This window comes from Palaemon carinicauda, chromosome 9 (genome assembly GCF_036898095.1).
Source record: "Palaemon carinicauda isolate YSFRI2023 chromosome 9, ASM3689809v2, whole genome shotgun sequence".
NCBI classification, from domain to species: Eukaryota; Metazoa; Arthropoda; class Malacostraca; order Decapoda; family Palaemonidae; genus Palaemon; species Palaemon carinicauda.
The window spans coordinates 47,634,885-47,642,384 of NC_090733.1; the positions used below are offsets into that span (position 1 = coordinate 47,634,885).

Consider the following 7,500-nt stretch of genomic DNA (forward strand, 5'->3'; position numbering starts at 1 on the left):
GAATAAGAACTTTACACACGACATGAAATAATATTTGGAATGAAAAGCTCATATAAATGATAATACATTTAAACATTTTACCAGTTGTGTACAATATCTTTTAAATCATTTTAGAAAATCAATTGGCAATTTTCAAAGAGTCAGGATATGAAAATACTTTTATGAAAAATTGATCATTCTACTTGTCACCGACCGAATGTTAGCCATAAATATGTGATATCTGGGTCTAGAAATAGATTCATCAATATATAATAAAATCAGCTGACCTTATAATTCTGTAAATAACTTTAAAATGCACTTTTTAGAGCATTATGTAACTGAGACAATCAATATGTATTGATTATAAAAAGTTACTTAATTGAAAAAAAAAATAAATAAAAAGGCAATTATTGAAATACTTACACTTATGGACAGTTGTTTTGTTTTTTATGGAGAGATCAGTAATGTACATTTAAACTCAGCCTGGTGATAATGACAAAAAAAAATATCTGACTTTTCCCACTCCTTTGCTAACGACTCTTTAGCAGTAATAATGTTAAGTAATTCACAATATCAATACTTTTAAGTTTAAAAAGAAATGACGACGTGTAGTGTAATCAAGTTCTTTCATGGTAACGTTTGGAGAAACCTATACCAATTATTTATTGAATGTTTTTTTTTCCAATTATGTTTTGGGAAAATATTTTCATATATTTTATATAAATGCAGCTGACCATTTGGATATGTTGGAAAGATAGGCAAGCGTGTTAATTTCTTTTTCTATCATCATAAATATAAATTTCTGAAATGAAAACAAAATTCTTTAAAATTGTTAGTTAAGCTCTTTGTGGTGCTCTAAAATACTGTTTCATCATTTTACTTGTATGAGTCACAAGTGGACTGATGAAAAATATATTTTAGTAACCATAAATTGTTTCATAAATGTAATTCACAATATCGATGATAACTATCATGTTCTTTTAATCACCTATACCATGTAATAAAAAATAATGCAGTTCATACGATTATTCATATTTATATTTTCAAACCTGATTAATTGCACAAGTGTTCAAACCAATTTTGCATTACGTAACTATACTTAGCATATACGATGATGGTCCGTATAGGACTTTTAAGTCAAAACTTTTTTTTTTTTTTTTTTTTTCTAATGACCAATTCCTTAAAGTTAGTAATGAAAGCTATCGTTTCTATAGTTATGATAATTTATATGAGTTTCATCTATGCAGTTAACGTTTATGCTAATAAACCCTAATGTAGATTATAACTTGAGTTGGAGTAAAAGAAAATGTTGCTGCTCAAACATCATAAAAATAATTACAAAGTCAATGTTTATTGTTTTCGTCGTCGTCTTCTTCTTCTTCTTCTTCTTCTTCTTCTTCTTCTTCTTCTTCTTCTTATTATTATTATTATTATTATTATTATTATTATTATTATTATTATTATTATTATTATTATTATTATCATTATTATCTGAATATAGTTTTGAATGAGGTTTTCATAGACTTTGATAGGATAGTGCTTTAGTTTCTTAATTATTTGGCCGGTAACTTACAACATTCTGTTATTCCGTTCGATCAAATGTATATTAAGCTAGGATACACCTTTGATTCAAGTTATGTGCTTTAAACAATGGGGCAAGTGTATATAGTTTTATATTTTGAGGTGGAATTATTGATTTTTAGCCTCTGATATATTTTTGGGGAAAACAAACAACAATAAACGTCAAACTGGTGTCACCTCTGTTTAAAATTACCGTGTTACCTGATCTGGAAATTTTCAACACAGTTATGGGATCATGTGGAATGGATACCTGCTATGAGGTCACTAATAAGACTCATTGTCATTGATTTATGATTTACGTTTTCTGCTTTTCACATTGTGTCTTTCATTTCTTCAGATATAAGGAATCAGTAGTATTCTTGAATGATTACATTATATTTAAAGCAAGGCAGTAGATTTTCTAGGAAGTTGTTTCACAGTGCATTGTGAATATGAGTAGCTTGCAGGCTTGTTCCGGCCTTCAATGCACTCATGTGAAACGTTTACAATGCTTCCAGAAGGCTGAAAATATTGGCACACCACATCTTGCACTTACGGCACAGCCTCTACAACGTTCACAACGCTTACAGTTTGCCATGCCCTTTGCCACTACAAAAATACAATAAATTCCTTCTTAAGCTGAATTATTAAAAGCAGATAAACGGAAGATTTTCACCAAACCTTTGCAATTGCCGCAATAACGTAAATTTCTATAATTCTTGTTTATATGAATGATTAAGCACCATCTTCTAATGAAATTTTAGGGATTTCGGGATTGGTAATCATCAAAGCATTCTGTTTATTATGAATATATCTTACAGTTTTGACTATGATTGTGATTACACGCACGTCCAAAAGCATATCCACGCCCCGAAAACTGGAATTGCAAAATTATCTAACGTAGCCGGAATAAATGCTAAGCTATGTACAGTACATTATGTTATGAATAAACTTCCTTTTCTTAGGAGTTGTAGGGTTTTAAAGAACAAAAATATATCCTAATTCCTAATTATCATGAATAAAAACATTTATTTTTCTTGATTAATGATAAACATTATCTGTTGCGCTAAGTTGAAGAAGTTTCCCTCAATATCAAATAAATTCTTATGCTAATAATTATTATTGTAAATTCTTTAAGATTCTATCCCACATTGAATGGACTCCTAATGCAATTGAATGGCTGCTTGAATCTAAGTCAGTACAATATAAATATAATTTGTGGATAAATATGTCGAAGAAATAAAAAACTAGAGGGATAAAAAGTCTAGTTAGAGTTTAAAAAAAAAAACGGTAGCATGTAATAGTAGTTGATTTTTGCCGAGAGCCATCCCTTATGGAAACCCCCTTTTCCGAGAGCCATCAGTTAAATGACCTCTATGAAAGGGGTCTACTGACAGCGATCAGTTTCCGTTATGATGCTAATGAGTAGTCCTACATGTTTATTCTGGAGAGAGAGTGGGATTCAAACCACCACCTGTACGGCTGGAAACCATGCTGGCAGGGACCCTACCGACTCAGCTATCAAGAGAGACTAAAAGTTTACGACAAGTCCCCTTACATATTCCTGTCGAATTCAGGAATCTGTTCATGGACTTGAAATAGACCCATCTCCACCATGATAGCTGAATCGTGAGTTTGCAACATGTGGATATTTTAATGAACATATATCACAAGCACACGTGATTTTAATTAATGTAAATATCACCCACGAATGGCATTTAATACCGAATTCTATCTTGGGAATATATATCCACTTGGAATTCATTTTATGGTAACAGCTTCTGGCCGGGTGGGGATTCGAACCACCACCTTTACGGCTGGAAACCATGCTGGCAGGGACCCTACCGACTCAGCTATCAAGAGAGACTAAAAGTTTACGACAAGTCCCCCTACATATTCCTGTAGAATTCAGGAATCTGTTCATGGACTTTAAATAGACCCATCTCCACCATGATAGCGGAATCGTGAGTTTGCAACACGTGGATATTTTAATGAACATATATCACAAGCACACGTGATTTCAATCAATGTAAATATCACTCACGAATGGCATTTAATACCGAATTCTATCATGGGAATATATATACACATGGAATTCATTTTATGGTAACAGCTTCTGGCCGGGTGGAGATTCAAACCCCCACCAGTTCGGCTGGAAACCATGCCTGCAGAGGATCTACCGACTAGGCTATCAAGAGAGATAAAAGTTTATGACAAGTCCCCTGACATATTCCTGTTGAATTCAGGAATCTGTTCAAACAATTGAAATAAACCCATCTCCACCATGATAGCTAAATCGTGAGTTTGCAACAAGTGGTTATTTCAAATGAACATATATCACAAGCACACGTGATTTCAATCAATGTAAATATCACCAACGAATGGCATTTAATACCGAATTCTATCTTGGGAATATATATCCACTTGGAATTCATTTTATGGTAACAGCTTCTGGCCGGGTGGAAATTCGAACCCCCACCAGTTCGACTGGAAACAATGCCTGTAGAGGCTCTACCGACTAGGCTATCAAGAGAGATAAAAGTTTATGACAAGTCCCCCGACATATGCCTGTCGAATTCAGGAATCTGTTCATACACTTGAAATAAACCCATCTCCACCATGATAGTTAAATCGTGAGTTTGCAACACGTGGTTATTTTAAATGAACGTATATCACAAGCACACGTGATTTCAATCCATGTAAATATCACCCACGAATGGCATTTAATACTGAATTCTATCTTGGGAATATATATCCACTTGGAATTCATATTATGGTAACAGCTTCTGGCCGGGGGAGATTCGAACCCCCACCAGTTCGGCTGGAAACCATGCCTGTAGAGGCTCAACCGACTAGACTATCAAGAGAGATAAAAGTTTATGACAAGTCACCCGACCTATTCCTGTCAAATTCAGGAATCTGTTCATACACTGGAAATAAACCCATCTCCACCGTGATAGCTAAATCGTGAGTTTGCAACACGTGGTTATTTTAAATGAACATATATCACAAGCACACGTGATTTCAATTAATGTAAGTATCACCCACGAATGGCATTTAACCCTGGATAGGTAGCGTGGTGTCATATCTGCACCACGATTCTGCGCAAAACTTGTTTTTTGGTTACTGCGCAGCGATGCCTCGCATGATCTAGCATCTTTTCCAGGGTGAGTCAGTCGTTCACCAGCTTTAGTAGAAGCAACACGTGTATCATCTCTGCTCCGCCCTGTTCACCGGATATCACCCTCCAGAGTGGAAATTGGTGTATATCTGACACACATTAGCGTTAAGAGGGTAAGTGATGCCATCGCAAAGTTTTTACATTTTACATTACTGCTTTATTACTTATTACTTTATCAATTACTATAAGTTATGAGTGTATTCGTGGATTATTCTAGTACCCATACCAATCGCCATGCTGGATCATAGTGCAGTAAATATGTGATTTTGAGGTTAATTTCTAATTTTTGATTTTTTCCTATTTCCAGATTTTCCTATGGTTAAGAGAAACCTGTCGGAGGAAGAGGTTTTGGAGGTTCTCTTGTTGAGTAATGATGAAGAAGAACCTTCTACATCGATGTATGAAGGAGTCAGTGTACTTGACGACCTTCACAATGCCAAAACTTGGCAGGAAGAGGAGGAAGAGGCCCAACTTTTGGCTGCTAATCTTGAGGGAGAAGTAGCCGATGTGATGCAAATTTAACCTCGCATGCAGTTCCTTTGCGTTCCCTCGCTCATAGGCCTCCTTCACCGTCTACTGTGTCCTCTGCAGCCTCTCCTGTGCCTCCTTCAGCGTCTCCTGTGTCCTCTGCAGCGTCTCCTGTGCCTCCTTCAGCGTCTCCTGTGTTCTCTGCAGCGTCTCCTGTGCCTCCTTCAGCGTCTCCTGTGCCTCCTTCAGCGTCTCCTGTGCCTCCTTCAATGTCTCCTTCGGAGTCCCCTGCTGATCCTGACCTTAGTGCCGTAGAGCTCAGGAGTAGGAAAAGGAGGAGAGGCCCTCTTCACCCTGCAGAAGGTGTGGCAGTGAAGAGATTGCCGGACAACTCCTACAAGGCTAAGGACAACACTAAGTGGCATTCAGAGCCAAACCCAACAATGCCCCCCATCATGAAAATCGACCAGTTCGACAAAGCTGGCCCTACCATGAGCGTCATCGGGTGTAGTACTCCTGCCGAAGTTTTTGCCAAGTATTTGCCGGATGCCTTACTTGCTGAAGTGGTCGTCCACACCAACGACAAGATCATCATCCTCAGAAACAAGTGCAAGCGGCAAAACGACCCCACCTTCAAGGACCTGACCCTCATGGAGTTCCGTGCGTTCCTTGGGATCCTCATCATGACAGGGGCACGGAAGGATAATCATTTAACATCGGAAGAGATGTTCTCTAAGTCTCAAGGATGTCCCTTCTACAGGAGTGTCATGAGTGAGCGCCGCTTCTGCTTTATTCAGAGGGCTCTACGATTTGACAGCATTGCCACGAGGGAGGAACGTGTGAAGACTGACAGATTTGCTGCTATAAGGAGTTTGTGGGACCAGGTCATTGAAAACTGCATTGCAAACTATGAACCAAGTGGGCATCTTACTGTGGATGAGCAGCTCCTCACCTTCAGGGGACGGTGTGCTTTCAGGATGTACATCCCGAATAAACCAGCAAAGTAAGTAAAAGATTTTAATTTTCTTTATATAGATTTTATTGCATTTTCTTCGGTATAAATCTTATTCCATGTTTATAACTCCTACATATTCATTGATGACCAAAAATATTTTTTTTAATATTGGAATCGGCATTTATTTAATTATATATAAACTACTAACATTCATTCAGTATTTATTATGTACAGTATATTCTATTTATGTTCAGTGTGAATCTTATTACATTTTTATAATGACTACATATTCATTGATGACTAAAAATATTTTTTTTTTATTATTGTCATTCGTATTTATTCCATTATAAATAAATTATTAACATTCATTATTTATTTATTATGTACAGTATATTCTACTTATATATGTATATTCTATTTTTTTTCCTTTTATTCTATTTTATTTAATTTTATTTTATTTTATTTTCATTGATTACCTGTGAGTGTTGATTGATGACTTACTGATTGCATTTTATTTCTTTTCTCTTAGGTATGGCATCCAGTTAGTTATGGCCTGTGATGCAGAGACATACTACATGTGCAATGCAATTCCCTACTTGGGCAAGGGGACTACCACTACAAGTACACCCTTGGGAGAGTACTTCACGATGGAGCTAACCCACCCCTTCAGGAAGACTGGCTGTATTGTTACCAACGATAACTGGTTTACTTCCTTGCCCTTAGCCAGGGGTCTCTGTCCATTTGGGATGCATTTAGTTGGACCTATTCGTCCCAAACCTTACACGCCTTCTGTGTTGCTGACAACACCCCTGGGTTTTGGCGAATGTGTGGCCTCGTATAACTACGAGGACAAGGTCACACTTCTGTGCCAACGTGTGAAGACCACGAAAAGTATCCAGATTCTTTCAACTGTCCATCACAATCCCACGGTTATTGAAAACAAAAAAAGCCATATTCATATGTTTTATAATGCAACAAAGGGAGGAGTCGACACCTTTGACCAAATATGTTCTGCCCTGACCTGCAGTAGGAAGACACGGAGGTGGCCTGTATGTATCTTCTATGGTGTACTACATATTGTGCTGAACAATGCCTTCTACATCCACCAAAACTTGCAAGGCAACAAGTTATACAATAGGAGGCAATTTTATGTAGATTTAGCCATGGAACTCGCCCGTGACTGGGCACTTAGTTGACTTTTGCAAAAGAGGTACCTCCCAAGGGACGTGACTTACCTCATTTGCTCTGTTTTTAAGGTAAAAGAGCCCAAAGACGAAGCCCCAGACACTCAAAAACGTAGTGAGAAGCGCCACAGATGCCCTCTCTGCCCTTCGACTTCTAATGCCAGGACCAAGCT

The 7,500-nt window shown here is 37.1% G+C and overlaps 2 pseudogenes; both read left to right on the forward strand.

Annotated features, from left to right (window-relative positions):
• The window catches only part of LOC137646386 (piggyBac transposable element-derived protein 4-like), a 10,395-nt pseudogene extending 5,153 nt beyond the window's left edge, over window positions 1-5,242 (forward strand).
• A 374-nt stretch (window positions 5,243-5,616) lies between these two features.
• Window positions 5,617-7,500, forward strand: part of LOC137646387 (piggyBac transposable element-derived protein 4-like) — a 44,391-nt pseudogene continuing 42,507 nt past the window's right edge.